Source organism: Typopeltis vanoorti, chromosome 8, assembly GCF_054136105.1.
Source record: "Typopeltis vanoorti isolate ZY-2024b chromosome 8, IOZ_Tvanoo_1.0, whole genome shotgun sequence".
NCBI classification, from domain to species: Eukaryota; Metazoa; Arthropoda; class Arachnida; order Uropygi; family Thelyphonidae; genus Typopeltis; species Typopeltis vanoorti.
This window is the reverse complement of record NC_143556.1, coordinates 96304185-96326247: the sequence shown is the minus strand read 5'-3', so window position 1 is coordinate 96326247 and position 22063 is coordinate 96304185. Positions and strand designations below refer to the sequence as shown.

Here is a 22063-nt window from a genome sequence, read left to right as displayed (position 1 = left end):
TTTTGTAAATAACTCTTTTGAAGCTAACTGTATATACTGCTTTAATAAGAATATGTTAGTGTTAAAAACAAATGCAATGTTTTTGTTGCCAAAGCTGTACATGGCGACACTAGAAAGCTTGTTATTGAAACTTGTATGTATGAGAAAGGCTTGCAGGCTCTAAGTGTAAACATCTCCGAAGTCAGTCAGAAAGGTTTCAAACAACTTTCCGATGGCCGGCAACTTACAATCAAAAGAAAGCGGAGGAGAACAAAAGGCGTGCCGAACTTGAAACTTAAGATGAAAGACTCATACCGATTCTTTGGGGGTTGTCAAATTTCATGCGATGTGTCAGAAGAGGCCTAATAAAGAGGGACTGAGGCAAGCAGAAGGGGTCCCGGTTCCAGAATTGTTGTCAGAGAGGAGGCCGCCAGGTCCAGAGTCGCCGTCAGAGAGCCTTCCCGGATCCACGAGGAGTTTCCTGCTTCCAGAAAGGAGCTTCTCAGTTCTAGACGTCGCTAGAGAGAGAAAAAGACTACTTCTAGGCCACAGACAAGGTTTCAAATTGCCGAAAGGAAGAGTTCCAATTGCCTGTGAAACGTTTCCAGGCCAGATTAATGTCAGACATTCACCAGTGTGTTGTGTTTTCATTACAATTTGATTATTCAAACGACTTCACTGATATTACTCAGTTAATGATATTTATTCGCATGGTATTTCAAGATTATGCAAGTAAAGAAGAACTTTTGAAAATTATACCATTATTGGGAAGGGTTAATGGAGAAGACATTTTTTCGACATTTGATGAATTTGTGAAACAACACAAACTTCCGCTTTTTAAACTTGTGTCTATTACTGCTGATGGTGCTCCTGAAATGATAGGTAATAAATCAGGCTTCATTTCATTATGTAAAAACGATGACAAATATCCGGATTTTTTAACGTACTACTGTATTATTCACCAGCAAGTGCTGTGTAGTAAAAGATTAAACACAAAAGTTGGTTTGGATATTACATTTAAAATTGTAAATTCTGTTCGAAGAAAAGCCCTGCAACGGCGGTTATTTAAATTACAGGCAGATGATGATAGGGAACTTCTGTTGTATACAATAATGTTCGCTGGCTCAGCAGAAGTCAATTTTTAGAAAGATTTCTTGTATTAATTAACGATATAAAAATTTCTTGATGAAAAAGGAGATATTTATCCACAATTGAGTGATAGAGGATGGCTGTTACACTTATCATTTTTATTAGATTTCTGTACGAAATTAAGCAATATAAATTTAGAGTTACAAGGTAGAGATAAAAATTTAATTGACATGTTAAGTTCAATAAAAACTTTCCAACAATAGTTACTTTTATTAAAGAAAAATATAAATGACCGCGAATTTACACATCTCCCATATTTATTAAAACTGTTTTGAACAAAATCAAGAAATGCTTCGCTATGATCTAAAAGAATTTATTCGTGAAATAGAATTAGTTTAAATAAATTCAAGATTTAAAGATTTTAATAAAACTGAAATGATTGTATCTTTTATCAATAATCCATTTCAAGAAAACTTGAACATCACAGATATTTCAAATAAAATTAGTTGGCTGTTTGATATAAACCAAGCTGAAGTAGAACTTGAGATAATAAACATTCAGAATAGTTTACATTTAAAATCAATAAACAATGAAGTCATTTGGAAGTATGCACATGAAAAATTCCCAATATTAACTGATATTGCGCGAAAAATTCTGTTATGTTTTGGATCGACATACTTGTCAGAATCCGCTTTTTCAAATATGAACGTCATAAAAAATCAATTCAGAAACCAAATTACAAATGATTATTTGGATGATTGTCTGCGATTGGTCACTTCTTCATATCAACTTGACTATGAAAATATTGCGAGGCAAACAATGCCAAATTTCACATTAACTTTTTTTTTTAATCAACCAGCATTTTCTGTAACTTGTGAGTTTGTAATCAATCTGTTGTTTTTTCTAACTTTGCTTTTCCAAAATAGAGAAATAAATATTTTATTCCAATATATTTGTTATTTTTTGTTGTATTAAAATAATTAAAAGTGATAAATAAATTTTTAAATACACAAATAAAGTTTTTAGTTGTGTATTTTTGTTGTTGTTGTTGTTGTTTCTTTGTGCGTAATCAGATATCAGGTTTGTGGAACATGATCTATATAAGAGAGTAGATCGCCGAATAACTTATATATATATATATATATATATATATAAGAGAATAGATCGCTGAATAACTTTTTATAGAAAAGTAGCTCGTGTAGTAAAAAAGGTTGACCACCACTGCAATGTGACCTCACGCAAATAATCAACGGATCAATCACTCATAAAATAAGTGAACAAACACAGGGAATGCAGTACAGTATACTCAACAGATCACTCACTAAGAAAATAAGTGAACAAACACTACATTAAGTTCTTAAAAGAACTGGGCGATGGACTGAGTCCTTGACTCTTTATCCCGTCATCTGAATGAAGAAAATCTGTGTGGATGGAGTGTTATTTGTGTGTGGATGGAGTGTTATTGAGCTAAAAAGCTCTAGTCATGGCTGGGTAACGGCAATAGCCGAGCCTCAGTTAAAACTTCATTGGCTATAGCATTGCCATTTGTTACCCTGGAAGTCCTAAAAAGGACTTTCTTTATATTATGTTTATTATGTTCCCTCGCCACAAACACTACATTATATCTAAACATATATAAATGGTGTGTAATCATATATATATATTTTTTTTTTCTTTTTTTTTTAAATACACAAATAAAGTTTTTAGTTGTGTATTTTTTTATTTTGTTGTTTATTTGTGCGTAATCAGATATCAGGTTTGGGGAACGTGATCTATATATGAGAGTAGATCGCCGAATAAATAATAATATATAAATAATATATATATTTTATTTATATATTATTTAAATTAAGGGGATATTAAATCCCACATTGTTTTAAAACCGAATAAGAAACTCAAAGATTGGAATCAGAGAGTTTCATTCCGAATATAGTAAACTATAAAAGTATCGGCGACTACTAGAGTGAGCTAATGCACGTAGTCCAAATACGTAGTACAAACTCGGGCAACTCGTAGTGAAGGTGGTAAAGTTCTGATCGCTATTCTTGGTATTTTCCATAATGTAAAACACATTTCCTAGGAAATGTATGCTGTTATTACATTATGGTGGGAGGTCACTACCCAGACCGGTTTCAACCTTATGAATAAGTAAAGCCGTCCCTAAAAATTCGGACGATCCCTAGGCCACTCAATTGTGGGAGAAAGACCGTCCATCTCAGCGTTGGCTCCACTCAGTGATGGCCTTCCACCCACCACCACCAAGCAGAACCGCTCATATTCCGAAGAAAAGCATGCACCGACAAAGCCCCTCACCGGGCCGTGCCGGAAAACACTTTCTCTGGAAACTTAAATTGCTCCCTTAAGGCAAAAACCTTAAGAGAGGGAACTCATAATAGTCCCCACCGGTTTCAGCCTTAAGAGAACCTTAAGAGAGCGAACTCATAATAGCCCCCGCTGGTTTCAGCCTTTATTGAGGCTTCATCAGTGAGTAGCTAGACCAAATTAATACCAAAGGGTTAACTGTTAACTGTTAACTGATGTGGCTTTGATGGATATCAGTCCCGTGGACTCTGATCCCTTCATCGCTATGAATAATTCTTGGTTTAAAGGAAGAAAGTTTTCAGCACTTGGCTCACCCTATTTAGGGCTGTGTTGAAAAATTTCAATCAGTGATCAGGGCCGCCTTTGGGCGTTTATGTTTCCATTTGTCTTTTTTATCGTAATCTGATGACTCACGAATGAGTAGGTTGGGATGGAGTGATGCTTGAGTAAAGTACTTGGCTGCTATCTGGAGGAGAAATGTAGGTGTGTCTGGCAGGTTTCCGTCGTGATGGAGGATGGTGTTCCTTACAAACCACGGGGCATTGAAGGTCATTCGGAGGCATTTAGTTTGGATTATTTGTAATTTTTTGATGTTGCTAGGAGAGGTGTGGCTCCATGCTGGTGAACCATAGGTCAGTATGGGTCTGATGATTGCCTTGTATATTCTTAATTTGTTTTCTGGGCTGACTTTGCTTCTACGGTTGGGTAGGGGTTAGAGTTGAGCAATTGCTGAGTTTGCTTTGTTGCAGGCATGAGAGATGTGAGAGTTAAAGTTGAGGCGGCTGTCTAGTTGAATACCTAAATATTTGATGCTGGATTTCTATGGAATAGTTGTGTTGAACAGTTTGACTTCTCCGTATTGTGGTGCCTTCCGTCTTGTGAAGAGAATGGCAGTACTTTTGTCAGTATTCACAGATATTCTCCATTTCCTGAGATATCTTTCCAGGTTTGCTGCTGCGGTCTGCAAGCGCTGTGTAGCTAAGTACGGCCTGAGAGATCTACTCAAAATTGCCATATCATCCGCATAGTAAGTGTGGTGGTTGACTTCGTGATAGGAACGTCAGCAACGAAGATGTTAAAAAGCAGTGAGGAGAGCAACGAGACTTGAGGAACACCTGCAGTCATTCTTTTCAAAGAGGATTTGAGTCCTCTCAACTTGACCTGAAATTTCCGGTTTTTTAGAAAGGGATCGATAAGTTTGATAAGGTAGAGCGGAACTTTGGCCATAAATAATTTATAGACGAGGACTTTGTGCCAAACCTTGTCAAAGGCTTTTGCTACATCCAGAAAAACAGCACCTGTATGTTGTCTCCAACTGAATCCAGTAGTGATAAATTCAACCAGTCTGTGAACTTGATGTGTAGTACAGTGTCCGGTTCTAAACCCAAACTGTTCCTTCGGTACTGTGTTGTTATTGTTCACCACATCCTGAAGTCGATTGAGGACGTTTTTTTCTGCAACCTTTCCCAAGCATGAAAGGAGACTGATGGTTCTGTAACTTTGTGGCAACTGAGATTCTTTTCCTGGCTTGATTCCATTGGGTTGGAAAATGGTTTAGTCTGAACATTGCATTTATGATTGCTACCAAGTGCATGACAGCTTTGTGCGGAAGGACCTTGATTGTTTTTTTGTTAATTTCATCTGGGCCAGGGGCTTTTTTGTTGTTGAGCTTCCTAATGATTGAGTAGACCTCTTTAGGTGAAGTGGGACAGATATTTTCGCAGTTGTTAGGCCGCTGGAGCGCAGTACGGACTCGACGGTGAATTTTCTCTATGAAGACCAAATCCGCATGCATATAATTAGGACTGCACTGAAGTTGAAGAGTTTCAGCGAGGGCTTCTGCTTTTTCATCGTCCCTATAAACTATACCTCTTTCTCCGTGAATGGAGTGGATGTTGGAACGGTCCGTACGGATAGCCTTTGCCAACTTCCACAAGGATTATCTTCAGTTTTCAGGGAACAAAGTTTTCTTTCCCATTGCAAATTTCTGTGATCTTTTAGTGCATAGCGAAGTAAGTTTGATGCTCTGTTCAGTTCTTGGCGATCTTGAGGAGACAGTGCGTTATAAAAGCGACGTCTGATTTTATTTTTGTTTTTGATTAAAGCAAGGATTTCTTCTGGAAGTTGGTTTATTTGTGCTGGAGTGGAGATAGAAGAGGCTGCAGCTAAGTTAGGCTGCAATTGTTGTCTGCTGCGTCAATTTCTTCACAAGTGGAGATATTCGGCACTGAATCCATGATAGTGTTGATTATAGCCTTGAATTTTGTGAAATTAGTAAATGACGAACTGGGAATAAGTTCCGGATCTTCACCCAGTTTTAGAAGTACCAGGTTGTGGTCCGAACTGAGGTCGTTAACTACTTGCAGCTGGAATTGATGAGATGTGTTTTTGAGTATCGCTATATCTAATACATCTGGACTGCCATGTGATCCATAGTGCGTTGGTTCAATCGGGCCTGAGATGATAATATTTCTCAACTTAGCAAAATTGGAAAGGATTTTTCCGTTGTAATTGGTACACCTGCTATTCCATAAGGGATGTTTTGAGTTTAGATCACCTGCTACTATTGTTGCTTCAGTAGTGTCAAGCAACTGAGAAAGATCAGAGGATAACAGAGTTCTGCCTGGAGGGTTATAAACAGAATATATTTTTAAGGTGCCTGCATTAATGGTGTAAATATCTATGCCAGTTTTTTCCAGATTAGTTGTAGGAATGTTTTTTATCTCATTATAACGGATGTTTTTCTTGATACAGATTGCAGTACCTCCACCTCTGGCATTAGGTCTGTCGTTTCTAATTAACGAGTAATTTCTTAGTTTGGGATTATCACATGACCACAGATGGGTCTCATTAACTAACATGATATCAATTTTGCAGTGGGTAACAAATTCATGGAGTTCTAGCATGTTGTTGCTGAGTCCATTAGCATTCCAAAATGCAACCTGTATAGAATTTATTGTGATGGCCGAATTATCCATTAATCAACGAGAATATGACTTTGGTATTTTTGAGAAATCTATTTGTGTCATCCTGGTTTGAATTTGATTTGCTGAAAACTGATAGTATTTCTCCAAAGTGGCAGCAAGCATTGCAGCAAAGTTTTGGCTGCTTGGTGTGGATTCTGCTGGTTTGTTGCATGAGGAAACTAGAGAGGCATATGATTTATCAGGTGTAATATTCCGCATTTTAATTTCCGATTTAAGGTGCGTGACTCGCTTTTGAGTGGGTGGCGTTACTACCTCCCTAGTCCTTGTCAGGTTAGATGGGTGGAGTGAACATCCCTTGTAATTAGCTGGATGTGGGCCGCCACAATTGGCACACTTAGCAGGAGTGGTTCTTCGTTTGGCACATGTGTGCGAGGGATGATTATTTCTGCACTTCACACATTTGTATTCCGCCCTGCAGAGTTTCTGCGCATGCCCATACTTTTGGCAGTGGTGACATTGACCAGCTGAAGCCTTTCTTCTGAGAGGTTCGGTCTTGATGACTAAGCTGCAAACTATTTTAAGGTCGTAAATTTCTCTATGGTCTTTACTGATCTCGACCAAGACCAGAGGCATGGGGCGCTTGTATGTTCGGTACATGCGTGATATCTTAATCGGCTCAAGGCCTTGTGATCTGAGGTCAGTAGCTATGTCTTTGGCTGGTATGGTCTCAACCAGCCCTCTGATTACCACCTTTAAGTTTTTTTCGCTTTTAGGCTGAAACGTATGATATGGGACTTTTAGTTCATCCATAAGTCTGGTGAGCTGGCGGTAGTCCGAAATTCCTTCTGGTTGAATCTGGATTCCTTCATCTGTACGCTTGGCTGATGTAAATTTGATGTTTGCGTTCTTCATCGTCGCTGTAATTGAAGATCATTTTTCTTTTGTTCTTAAAATTACAGGTGGAATCTTCTCTTTGGGTTGTGCCCTGGAGTCAGTCTCAATTCTTTCATCAGATTGTGCTATTAAGTCCATTGGATGTTGAAAATTTATTTTTCACTAGGTTAGACTATGATAAATTTAGTTTAGTCCTTTATGCCAGCTTTATCCCAGCGTTATCCTTTATGCCAAAAGGTTTGCAACCTGTTTTTTTTATTATTATTAAATTACTCTGGATTTGGCAACTCCTATAGGTAGAGATGACCTTGCTACTGCTTCTGCCTGGTATCTCCAACTCTGGACCTGGCTCCCACTGAAGAGACCTCAATAACGGTCGAAACTAGTCTGTGTAGTGGCCAATCCTTTAATGCATAACAGTATACATATCCACAAGGAGATGTGTTTTGTATTATGGGAGATACTGGGATAGGAGTGTTGGTATCTTGCTCCACCTTTGCCACGAGTTGCCTGGTGTTGTACTACTTACCCAGGTAAGATAGTACAACACTATATTCAGTCCTGAAGATATTTTCAGGCGCAAACTTTGTTTGCTCTCACTGGGATAAAGGATTAAACTAAATTTATCATTATCAAGTCCATTGGAGTTGTTTTATCCAAGGGTTGATGTATTATTTCAGGATCTGCTGCTGGTGAACCTTTCTTACGCTTCTTTCTGCTGACAACCTGATAGTCTGTAGAGTTATCTGAGTCCGCTAGGGGCTGGTCATTAACCGGTGACATAATCTCTCTGGTGTTATCTTGAGAATTGCTTGGGAGAGGGTCAGGGGATTGACAGTCCTCTGTTTCAACCTCTTCTATTTGGTGGATTGCCACCTTTCCTGGCCATTTCCTTTGTAGCAGGCCACCTGTATGCTTAAAGATTGCCAATAGCTGCTTGAAATCAAGCTCATCATATGGAGAGTCCACAGTTTGGCCTGAGAGAAAATAGCGGTTTTTCTAGTAATTCTGTAGACTGAGAGTCTACTAGCAAATCCCGTAGACAGCTTAGAGTAAGCGTCTACCAGCAAAAAGTTAGTTTGTTATAGGTGACTATCCTAAAAACTAGGAAAAAGGAGTTTCGGGAACTTAGTTGGACACAGTGCAGCGATCTACCTCCCTAAAAAACCATTCAACTACCACTGGTCCTCATTGCGGGTGGGGCCTGCCGGCCATTAGACCTCTGGATATTTCATACAGAGAGGGAGATAGTAGGTCACGAACTGTGTTAGTTCCAGTGCAATGCGAGCTTCCCGAAAAACCTTATATAAAAATCAACTAGGTAGAGTCTAAAGGAATACGTCCGATCACAATGACAGCAAAAACAACTCTCAAATTTTTCGATCAATACCAAAGGGTATAGCGAAAAGAACTTATATACTCTGCTATACGAGTTGTCAAAAAGGTGGACCCATTAAGTTACTTAAATATAAAGAGCCAATAGGCTTCATTTTGGCGATATTAACATTATTTTAATTAAGGGGATATTAAATCCTATATATATATATATATATATATATATATATATATATATATATATATATATATATACACACTCATTTTCCTTTTTAAAAACCATTATCAAGATCGTATATCTAAATAAAATTAGAACGGTAATCTGCATATTTTTTGCACGCAGAATTCAAATATATTACAAAGCTAATTTATTGAAGGAGAACTTTATCTTACCAAATTAACAACTAATATATAGTGAGCATTTTTAATAAATTTAACCTCTCTCCTAAATTTTCACGGGTATAAGAATTAACTGTCGAATGTTAATTATTACACCCGTAAAATTTTAGGATCCCCACTTGTATCTCTGTTGACCTACAGATGAGCAAAGTGGTCAAAGTGTGCATTCGCGGTATTTACATTTATATTAACTGAGTGGAGATTGCAATATTTGGGTTATTCCTTATATTGATTGATAATATCACTACGTTCGGAAATATTAAACAATTTCCATAATATCGAAACGACAAACGTTATCCGTGCAGGCTGTCGTACGACTAGCGAATTATCGTTATTTAACACAGATTTTCATCCATAAATGACATAGTTGCCATATTTACTTCTCGAAGGTAGTTACATGTTAAGTGCCAAAATGTTTTCTGGTTTCTGAAATCTCAGAGTAAACAAAAAAAAATATTTTGCAAGCAATTCGTATTAATATCTAGGTATCGACATGAATCAGTTCATCATTCGCCCCCCATATATATGAGTGTGTGTGGGGGGGAGTAACTGTGCCTGAGTTTATTTATTCGTATGGAGTTTCCTCCCTTTTTCTCCCCCGTCCCTATTGGGGTGAATTGAGCTCCCTCATGGGGGGTTAAGTATTTTTGGCTGTAGAAGCGTATGTTCAGGGGGCCGGTTTGCCTGCTTGCGGGATGAAAAACGCTAGATAAACTGGCAGAAAAAAACCCTACTGCCCACACCCAAGACCGGCTAACTTGGCTATGGCTGAAGAAGATCCTCAAATTCCTCACGTCTTCGAGGGGAATCGAACCTGGGACACTCCTTCCGCAGTCATATGGTTGCGAAGCGCAAAGCCACTAGGCTAACCGTGCGGACTGTGCCTGAGTGTTCTCCTATTTGTCTGTTTTGTAGAAATAGAATGCCTTGCAACTATAGTTTTAAGCAGACGACCGAGCTCCGATTGAAACGAGATGCCAGTGTAATTATTATTATTATTATTATTAAGAGAGATCTCCAGTGAGGCAGGGACTCATTGAGGGAGGCCACATACCTCCCACACCAGCTGCCATACCTGTTGTTGATTCACACTTGCACACACACAACGTCCAACGGCAATCCATTCCAATTACACACCACTCATAGAGTGGTGTGTAAATACAGCAGGCCTCACCTTGTTCAGAAAGTTTGGAAGTCTCAATAACATCAGCTCTCTTTCGCCTGCTTGGTAGTGTCTTCAGTCCACGAATTCTTAATCTGTCTTCATAATCTGTATTCCACAATCCCGATATTATCTTTATCATTCTCCTTTGCACTTTTCCCCAATGTAACAGAATAACCACGGAAACTAGAAGACCAGACTAGCGCTCAGTAGTCCAAGTGTGGTCATATCAAAGCCTTGTAGAGAGGTAAAATGACATCCTTACATGTCAAGGTTTATTTCAGAATTTATTTCAATAAATGTTGAAATAATTGCAATTATTCTCTGAGTTGTATTTGTAGTCTTTGAGATATGGCTCTAGAATTTCAACTTGCTTTATACTAAAACAACAAGATCCCTGGTCCGATCAATATCCTCTAGCATAATTCCACCAAAATGATACAATATAACATTGGATATCTCGTCACATCGAAGAGCATAATGTTACATTTAACAACGTTGAACTGACGGCCATTTTCACTTGCCACAATTCGAGCCTATTCAAGTCATTCTGCAAGTATGCATATAAGCTGCATTCCTGATTATCCTGATTTATTGTATGAAACTTTTCATCCTTCTCCTAACTGTTTCATGGCTTCTAATTTAAATGCAATTGTAAACCCACTGCTCTCTGCATTTACAGAAAATACAATAAGAGTTTCATATTAAGCTTGTTCTTTTTTCTCAACCTTTAACGCATCGATAATAATGGTATGTCATAACATCAACAATATTTGGAAGAATTACCATGATCATACGATTTTATAAGCTCGAATTCCTTCCCGAACTACCTGTAGAAAAGACATCTTAAAAAAGAAAGAAAACAAAAACTAATTTCTTGCCCCTTTCAACATCATTCTAGTGATCTGGACTAGGTTTCAACCATTTACTAAACACATATTAAGTAAAAGCGTCATAACCTTCTACTATCTTCTTAACAGTAAAGTCTAAGACAATGCATGAAATTCTCCTGCGGTATGGGATAAATGCTGCATAAGTTTTCAAAGGAATGAATCTTTTATCATTACCTGCCTTCTTCTCGAGAAAGAGACCGAAAAATCCAGAGAAGGTTAATCAAGGCAGCACCTACTCGGCCAAGCAATGATAGTTCACAAAAAGTAGATACAACTTTAGTCTATTTTACATAGTGATGTCATGCATTATTTATCTTTTTGGTCGCCTTAAACAAAGTACTTAGAATGTTTAAAACTGCATGCACGATAGTAGATGATGGTAGTGGAAAATCTCTTATTGGCTATACGACAGTAATATATTCGAATACTTTTCTGTTAATTTTTATAAACACCTGTGCAGTTTATTTATTTTTATACACTTATTTTAACCTATAGACTGAAATTTTAATGTTACACAGACAAACCACTTGCCAGAGTAGAAAAAAAAGACAAAAAAAAAAAAAGACTATCACTTGCTCGAGCTATTTGGTGATGTTTCGCGTACTTGGTTTTCCCTTGGGATGATGGGTAATTTATTTCATTGATTAAGGAAGTGTGGTTGCTTAACGCCGTCTGTTGTAGTTCGTTAAGTAACTTGTATTTTAAACGGCGAAGAGCTACTTTTATTGTAGCATTTGTATGACGGTCGATACAAAGAAAATAAGACATTCGAGAAAAAAGAAACTTATAAAAGAGATAGAACTCTTATCGTGTAACGACATAGTTCATCTTTGGTCTATTCTTTGTTTTTTGAATTATAATACTTGAACTTGAACCAAAGAAAAATTCCTTTTTCATAAAAGATTTTGAAGAAATGTTGTATGTCTCCGCGTCTACCCTGTCGCCTGTTTTCGAACGCGTACAAATTTACGGCTCGACGAAACCTCCAAAGAAGTCAATAACACTTTTCTTTATTTCCTTCCCCCCCGCTCTGATCCAAGAAGAGCAAGTCTGTAATCTCTCGGGCTCTCCTTCTCTGAGGGTCAATGACCTTCGGCTGTAGTTGTGTTCTGTCGCTGGCAGTTGCTAGAAATATACAATTTCATATACGCCGAACATCTTCGATCACTTACTGGAAACTCACCGTTCTTAATCTGATTCTCCGTAAAGAATTTGAAACTGCATAGAAATGTTATTTCGTAGGTCGGACTAAATGCAACTCGTGGTTTTCTACTTTAACTGTTGAATAACAACATGACAATTACAGCTGTGTTTGCGTACATTCATAAAGCAATCAAGCACGAATAAAATGCATTTATTCGTGCTTGATTGCTGCATAAAACTGATTTATTTAATTTATATTTATTACACTCAGAAAGAATTGATAAAAATTACATTCATTCGTAACTGAATTTAACTAAACATTTCTTTCATTCCCATTATTTTGTTGATAGTTCCTATTTCGTTAACACTTCTTAAATGTATTGAATTGTTAATATGGTATTTTAATTATGTTCTTATATACCAGAAGTGTTTTATTAGTTCGTTTGAATTACTAACAGCATGTGAAGCTATGTTTCCATGGCAATAACAGGCTTATGATTACTTCTCAGATGGAATTTGACGGTAGTTTTAGTTTTACGATGTTCATGGCACGTGACACATTCAAGAACGAAATGGACGATGGTAATCTGTGTTGTAGTCCATAACAAATATTCCTTTGAATTGCAATACAGAATGAGTCTCAAACACAGTGACATAATTCACATTTTAACCAATTGACTTGGAGAGTCTTGCAACAAGTTTCTAAGTCACGTGTTTGTGATATTCTGATGTCATCCATCACAATTAATCTTAAAACTTTAAATAAAAATTATTATGATTGAGGTTCAACTTCATTTTAATGATGTATGCTCTGGAGTACTGCCATCATTGTGGATGTCTGGTAAAACCTGACATCCACAATGATGGTCTGTTGTTCGATAGAGTAGAGTCTACCCAATAAATATTTTCGAATTTCAGTTTTGAACCACATTTCATCTACCGTAGTACCTTCTAGGAGAAACTCGTAAGATTGTCAAAGGCTTCTCCATTCCTTAAAATGCTTAAACCAGAAGTTTTTAAAAAATAGTAAACTCTATCTCTTAGAGGGTTGCATTAAGGTCTGAAGAAGTAGAAACGTTTACCATCAAAACAAGTTTTTCCTGAAGAAAAAAAGGATACTTTAGAGAGTGGCATCACATTGTGCCATGACGAAAATATCTCAAACATGAGCTTCCATTTAATCAATTTGAAACAGATTACGAATATCATGGAACAAGCACAGTTAAACACAGCTTAAGCATTCAGATAATGATGTGACAACAATCTCAATGACAACTTTTACATTAGCAATTAAATCTTCAAATATAAACATTTATTGGGGCTCTGAGAATAGTCTCGAAAGGTTTTATGCGTGTTTCTATAGAAGGGTTCTTTCAAGTTTTATGTAATCTTTACTTTACTTAATCCTCCTTCTTCTACCTTTACAATGTCGACGTTTTATTCAAATTAAATTAAAATGATTCTTAACCGCAACCATAACTCAAGGATAAGGTGGTTGGGCCCTTTGCCTCTTGGTGTGTCCTAATGTCTGTGGATGCGTGTGTTCACGGTGCAGGTTTTCCTGTAATGGGGGGGGCGAAAAACCCAAGTTTTCGGATGGAAAAACCCTCTACCTCCGTATGAGACCGGCTAACTCACCTTTAGTCGAAAGAGATCACATAACGGTTCCTCACGTCACTAACTGGAATGCTGTGGTTGATGTTTATATAACATCAATTCTCTTCTTCTTTTAGCTCTACAACCCGTTATAGGTTTTGGCTTGCTTCACAATATTTTTTCCATTCTACTCTGTTGAATGCAGTACTTTTCCGATTCTTAACTTTAAGAATTCCGAGGTCTTTCTCAAACTCATATAACCATGTCTTTTTAGATCTTCCTCCTCTTCATTGTCCAATTATATATTTTTTAATTCCTCTACTTTGTTCCATCCTTTCTAAATGATCTATCCATCATACTATTCTTTGTGCCTTAATAAATCTAACAATATCTTCTCCATTTATTAATTCGTTAATTTCATTATTTGTTCTTATTCTCCAATTGTCATTCTTCTCTTTAATTGGTCCATAAATTTTTCTCATTATTTTACTTTTAAAAATCATTAACCTATTCTCTTTTTTTGTGGTAAAGTCCATGATTCACATTCATATGTTATTACTGGTCTAATAATTGATTTATAAATGTTTAATTTATCTACAGCTTTAGTACTTAATAATCCTTTATGCATGTGATGGCATTTATTTCCAACTATTATTCTCTTATTTATTTGTTCTTCTATGTTATTCTTTATGTGTTATGATCCTAGATATTTAAAATGATTTACTGATTCAAATTTATAGCCATCTATACTACATTTAGAGGCTATTACGTATATTTCCATTTCTTCCATATTGCATATATTTAGCTTTTAGCTCATTAATTTGTAAACCAACTTCTTTTGCTCATTAATTTGTAAACCAAATTAAACAAACTTGCAGACAGCACATCTTCCTCTCTCACTCCGGAACTTATTTCGAATGCTTCTGTTACCTCACCTTGTACTTAAACCCTTGCCTTAGATCCTTCTAATGTTATTTCAACCATTCTCACCAATTTTCTGGAATTCCCCAATCTTTTAAGATTATCATTTTTGTCTATTTATTTTATTAAAAGCCTGGTTAAAATCAGTATATAAATTACATAATTCTATATTATATTCCATACATTTTCTATGCATTTTCCTTAACCTAAATATATTATCAATGGTAGATTTTTGGTCTGAAACCAGATTGGTAATCTCCTAAAATTTCGTCAGTATATGGTTCTAATTTACTCCTTATTAAACTTAAAATTTTTTCATTATGTATTTATTTCCATATCCATATTTATTTTTTTAATGTTGTAACGCACATTTCCGTTTTCTTATATGTATTTTTCCAATATTTTCCAAAATAAATATTTCTTTATTTATAGTTACTGTTTTCATTTTAAATTGTAATTACAGAGATTAAAACAACTGTGTGTATGGGTAGTGTGGCCGAGCGGTCTAAGGCGCTGGTTTAAGGCACCAGTCTCTTCGGAGGCGTGGGTTCGAATCCCATCACTGCCAGTTTATTTTTTTTTTAAGTTTACAGCACTTATCATTTATAGCTTCCGTAATCGTCAGCTTGTTGGACTAAAATAAATAATAATAAAAATAATTAATTAAACTAAACACAAATAACTAAATAATAATAAATAAATAAATAAGGAAATGGTCTAAGGCATATTTATATCGATGGCTTTCAAGGCATCGATAATGTTGTCTGAAATGGGGTGTTATAGAATCGATTTTTCTAAGATGGGGGATTACAGTTCTGGTTAATAGAAAGAAAAACTCGAGTTTTAACCCTATCTGCCTGTTCCATAAGTAGATGTACTGGATAAAAAAGGATGGAAAAAATTTCTTCAATCAGCAACTACAATCGAACCTCCAACGGTCTGTTTTTCTTTGCGATCTAGCATTATGGTAGAAACGTTTCCACAAGGTTTGATTGTTGTTAATGACTGCTGTGGTTGATGTTTATATAACATCAACCATAGCAGTCAATAACTCAGAGTCCTGGTGGAAAGAATACCATGATTGGTCCTTAAAGTTCTGAGTATCCGTAGTATTGAATAACGAATCAAGATGATGAATGATAATTTTGGAATTTTGATTGTTGTAATGCCCTGAAGGATAATGCCTGCCTATGCGCAAGCCCTTTGTAAGTGTCGTAGATGAAAGCGACCAAGATGTATTCGATAACTCGGCATAGATAGAAGTGACAACAGATCTATTCCATATATCTGTAGGAGGAGGTAATAGGGTTTTTCTCTCGGAACGGTTTTTCATCCGCGTACTGGCAAATCGGCCTTCAGAACACACGCAATTTACAGACAAAAAATAATGTTGATAGTGGTGATGGGCAGTAGATGGCGTTGACTGAGGTTGTATGTAATGGGATAATTAAGTAGTAATGGAGAAGATTAGATGTGTGTAACGGAGGGGAGTAGAGTGCCGTCTCGCGATGAGTCCTTGTATTCCTTGGAGGTGTCATATAATAATAATAATAAGAAGAAGAAGAAGAAGAGCTGGAATACCTCTCACTTTCAGAATGACAGGGTATCATTCTGTATATGCTGTTGAGAAAATGGAATTAAGTAAAAGTTGACTAGCCTTCACGGAGTGCCTATCTCAACATACCGAATACCTTCAGGATAAAATGGAAAAAGTCAGGTACCTGAGCATACCTGAGCCAAACAAGGTATACTGACTAGAAATCATAGTGAAGGAAGAATGGCCCAAAAACTGATTCATGTTATGAAAAAACCGATAGAGAGTATGCCGAGAAGAATGGAAAGTATGATAAGGAAAAATAGTAGGGAGGATAAACGCTATTGTGGTATGTGTAGTTTCAATTTCTTTGAAGTACAGCGATGTCTCAATTCTTATTTCAGTATGATCTATACGTCTCAGCGTTCACCTTTAGGATAATGTTTATGCAATAATTCATTTTGTTTTATAATTTCTAATGGTCAGTGATGATAAAGAAGCAGTTTTGTGGAACGGCTACCATTAGTCTATTGCACTCATTGAAACATCAGCATCGTAGGCTTCCCAGAAACAATATTAGTCTCAATCCGATCAGTGAATCAAGTTCATATTAACTCAATAATGAATTTTCAAGTAAGTAGGTAGCATGATAAGTTATTATTTGTAAAAAATGAATGTTATCAAAATGAAAAAAAAATTCAAGTTTAGACAACTATTTAGTTTCAGTTTATTGATTTTACATTACATATCATTTAATCTCCCTTGATAGTTAATATTCTGCAACTACAATAGACTTTCGAACAATATCGTTTTAGAATTTTAATTTGGCATATGCAACAATGCCGAGCATTGATAGAAATTAAGCATTTGATAGATTCACAATACTATTCAGCGAATGACAGAGTCACTGAATGTTCATGAAGTGTGTATGTGTACAATTATTACGTTTAGCTATTCCAACCATTGCAGAATAGTTCAGGAACTAGTTTGGAGTGTTATATTAACAGCTGTTTGCAGTTCGTCCATTCTATATTCGGCAATTTCTGTGTATCTTGGTCAAACACGTCGCATATTGTCACATACACGTCCTTTCGGAGTCCACTTTAGATTTATGAGTATGGTTAGCTCGCTTTATGGTCGGCAGCCTATCGTGATCTGTGTTAAAAGATGATTTTGTGTCTGCGGTAGTTGCCTATTATACGGCTGACACGCTACTTGTTCTTGGAATAGGTTTCGTATCATCACAAAGTAAGCAGAGAATCTGTATGTGTGCTAGTCTCGATAATTCTGTGGATATTTAATCAAGCTCTTAGTATTTAAGTCATTTATTTATGAGAAAGAGGTGTTGATTGACTAGGAAAGTAGATTTGGGATTCATCAAATCTATACCAAGAGAGAGAGAGAGAGAGAGAGAGAGTAAATTTAATATATTTTAGAGTTTTATTGAGTAAAAATAAGAATATTAGTTTATCATTATCAATCTAATAACGCGCTAATAATACGCATGCGTGAGATTTAAATTTAAATAGCTTTCCGCCGTGTAACATGCCTAGAATCAATATCTAAATCAAGAAATCTTTTTTTTAATTATTTTCGACTTCTATTATTTTATTTTAAATAAAATAATAGAAGTCAAAAATAAAATTTAGTTATTAATATTCGACTATCCAAGAATCATTTGGTATTTAATTTCTTTTGATATATCGTTATAGAATAAAATAGTTTCTTTTTTAAGTAACTCCCAACCCACGCAAGGGTGTAAACCTTCACCGGCAATTTTTTATTATTATTATTTTTTTTTTTTATTTCTTTACATAATCTAGAAATTCTGCTAGTTCAGAGACCAAACATGGAACTTTTTCAGCCATTTAATTACGCCCTCTAATAACCCCACAGGTGATGTCCCACTGAGCAATGAAATTATCTCCCACCTAAGACATTCCCGAACATCAAAGCCCAACGCAAAATTCGAACTTTCAGTCTTTTAAGTTGGAGAGGGGGTGCTAACTGCGTGGTCAACAAGAACTGAATTTTTAGGGAAGATATTACGGTATGATTTCGTGTTTGAAGGCAACATGTGCAGAGTATTCTATTCATTTAATATTTTTTTCTATTATCAGCGAAGAGCGTGTTATTATCAACAACGAAATAGGTTAACTGTGTGTAGGTCAGAGATAAATGCTTGCTATTACTTCCGAACTTCTACGTAGAAGTTTGGAGGTGCAATCCATATTACAAATATGCTGACTGCAATTTGTAAAGGGGGAAGATAATAAAGATTGTAATATGCCAGAGAGACTAAAAAATACGAATGATGTATAGTACGCAGCAAGAAAGACATGAAGTACATGAAGAACAATAAAGCACCTAATTGGGAAGCATTTAATACAAGAAGGTAAGTAGCCAGGAATGTCTACAAATAGAATCACAAAAAGTGGTTCTTCGCAATAGCATCCTATACTAGGAACGATGAATGATGATGTCACTATACTAGTGACATCATTATTCATTTTCACCGTAATTTAAATCTAGAGCGGTTTTTGAATTATATAGTATATACGTTTCCCAGTTTATTTACTATACCATTAATAATCATTGTAATGGACGATTTCGCAGCGGCATTTCTAAAATACATTTAGGAACATAACTTCGCATTTTCATTTACATATAGTACTGAATATACAGACATTAAAATTTTAAAAACATGAACCACGAGTGTCATTTTAAGACAGATCTAAGTTCCAGAATTTCCATAAATATTTTAAACATTCGTACGAAATGACGTATATTTGGTTTTAAAAAAATCATGACAATGCTTCTCAGTCTTCCTTCAGTGTCGCTAACAAATTGGATTTTGTATTCTCTTATTCTTAATAGCGAAATTGCTTTGCAGCTATTTAGAACCTCTCTTATCAAAACGATTGAGTAAAACAAAACTGAATAATAACCATTTAAAATAAACGTGATTTAGTTGTTTCGGTAGCAAGATATATATTGTTCACTACTAATATATTGGCATCAACAAATTATAAAAAACTAAAAATCTTTTAAATGTAAAATTCTAAAATTGTAAAAAAAAAGTAAAAAGTAATAAAAAACGTGCAAAACATGCGTTTTAATTTTTTATTAATTGTTTCATAATACCAAAGCTTCAGTGATATATTAACAGCCTAGTTTTATTTTATTTATTTTTATGTGAACCCAACCCAAGAAAGGTTTTGGTAAAATTATAGCGCATTCACGCGTTAAGTGGATTGAGGATTTTTAATTAATTTTATGTATTTTATTTTTTTTTATATTTGTGTTTACTTTTATGTAATCCGAAAAGGCTAACTCCAGAGACCAAAATAGAGCTTTTATGCCACTTCTCTCCTCCAAAATACGTCGCAGTAATCTCATACTGGGCGTTGAAATTCATTCCTCCACCTAAAGACAATCACAAACATCCATGGATTCGAACCTGCAGTCTCTTGGTTGGAGAGTCAATAATGGATACGCTAACCCACTCGGCATAGAAACCATAGATACGTTCAGCAAGCAAACTAAAATCCTAAGCTTGGGAACTGTTGCCGCCAGTTTCCTTGGTATGCACTACTATAATTAAAATCACCGAAGAGGAATAGGAATTTCCACACTAATTGATAAAAATCACCTATTACTTATACAGTAAAGGCTACGCATGAAGCCTTGATAATGTAAGTAATAATAATTTAATAGCCCCTTTTTTGCAGTTAAAAACGCCATTAAAGTGGTAAAAATCTCTTAGGGATGCATTTATTTATACAAAAAAAAGCAATGAGAGTAAACATTATACAGAAAAAAGGGGAAAAAACGGATAATAAGGTTTACTTTCTCCTGAGAACATATTTCTTAAGTCAATTTTTACTAACTAATTTTCCCTTTCAGTCGTTTCCGACCGTAGGTGACTTTGTAGGCATTGGCCACAAAGTGTTCCTAGTAAGATTTTTACATGGTTGTTCACCATTGCTTCCCCCGTCCCCCAATTTTATCCTGGCTCAAGACCGGCATATGTCTGGCACGTATTCATGACTGTACTGTAATCCATGTGTGTTCACGTGTCCGGGTTGCCTGTTCTAGGGGACGAAAAACCCAAGTTTTCGGGTGAAACCCCCCCTACCACCCGTGTGAAAAACAAACAGTAGGTTTTTTTCACCCGGTGAGTTAGCCGGTGTGAGACCAGCTAACTCACCTTTAGTCGAAAGAGACCAGATAAAGGATTCCTCACGTCTTGGATCGAACACAGATCTTTCCGACCTGGGTCTTTCATTTTTTTTTTCTGAAATAACGTAAAATGTAATACTATTTATAAATAATTGTAATTTTAATTTTAATATCGAACGTAGGTAGTTAAAAATCAAATACATTAACACAATTAATATATTCTAATTAATGTGAAAACTTTAAAATTAAATTAATCATCAAATTTACTTTAAATCCTAAAATTAAAATGCTTTACTGCATGCTAGAAAACCATTTTAGAAAACTACATGAAAGAATTTTTGTTTAAAATAATACGAAACTTTAGTTTTCAAATAATAATAATAATAATAATAATAATAATAATAATAATAATAATAATAATAATAATAATAATAATACAGTTCTAAGTAAAAACGAAATAACTAAATATCGCCATTATTTGCTATGATATTTCTTACACAGTGAAAATCCCAGACGATGGCATTTCAAATCATATATTTTTGTGCGTATGCTTTTTATATTTTATAGATCCCAAACGGCCATAAGAATATTTACTCCCCTGATGAACTTCTTAAGCGGGTTTTGCTGTATATCATTTCCCCTCACTGATGTGAAAAGAAGGTTCTTCTTTATGCCTTTGAATGCATAGACCTATTCCAGATTGAAAGACTGGAAGAATACCAATACAAACTCTTCATTGGAGTACCGGAAATAATCGAAAAAAAATGGAGCCTCGCATTGTTCCCTTATGCGATGGCTAGTGGCAATATATATATCAGAATATATGACATCAGAGAATGGCCCTGCCAGGCGGTTTTCCTCTACAGCCCCAAGGTCGTCATTCACATCATGCGTCAAATACGAACTTCACAAAAGAAAATGGAATGAACTCTTTGGAGAACATCTGATGTTTTTACGTAGCAAAAGAAATCCTTCCTGGAATATGCCTGTTTATTCTTCTTTTATAAGATTTACGTGGACAAAAAAAAAGTCAAAAGTCAGACTAAGAATTTGGTCTCAAGAGAAGCATATTACTTACGCTCTAAGGGATCTATGGATTTTCGGCAAGCTTGGTATAAATTAACAAAGTATTTGTGCAACTTTCGAGTTTAAGACTTCTTTATCCAAAAAATATCAGAACAGTTAAAAGTTCATCCTTGGCATCTCTTCCATGTAGAAGGAAGTCGCATAAGCAAACTTTTTTTTTTTTACGGAGAGAATGTTATTTTTTTCCTACTGTCTCAGCTTTATTTATTGCATTTGATAAATCAACAGCCAAACTATAGGTGACGGGTGCAAAACCTTTATATGATGTTCTCTGTGAAATCTGTATAAAGCAAAGAATACATGTCAGCTGTCATCATCTAGTAACGGTTCTATGATTTATCTGGTACTAGGGGGGATTTCCTCGGTATTTAAGTGAAATAATTGAAGTGCTAATAAGAAGTGACGTTCTGTGAAAGACCCAAACAATTTTTCTCTGCGAACAAAAGATTGTCAAATTCGATGAAATTTATAAGCCCTTCTTTAAGAAGTGCTGCGTTTTCATAACCACCGTGTGTGTGTGTGTGTGTGTGTGTGTGTGTGTGTGTGTGTGTGTGTGTGTGTGTGTGTGTGTGTGTGTGTGTGTGTGTGTGTGTGTGTGTGT

General features: G+C 35.7%; 1 non-coding gene across 1 annotated transcript; it reads left to right on the top strand.

The window, feature by feature from the left end:
* The first annotated feature begins 15146 nt into the window (after positions 1–15146).
* On the top strand, positions 15147–15228 carry TRNAL-AAG (transfer RNA leucine (anticodon AAG)). Its single transcript has one exon. It is a non-coding gene; the product is annotated as a tRNA-Leu (tRNA).
* Positions 15229–22063: the final 6835 nt, after the last annotated feature.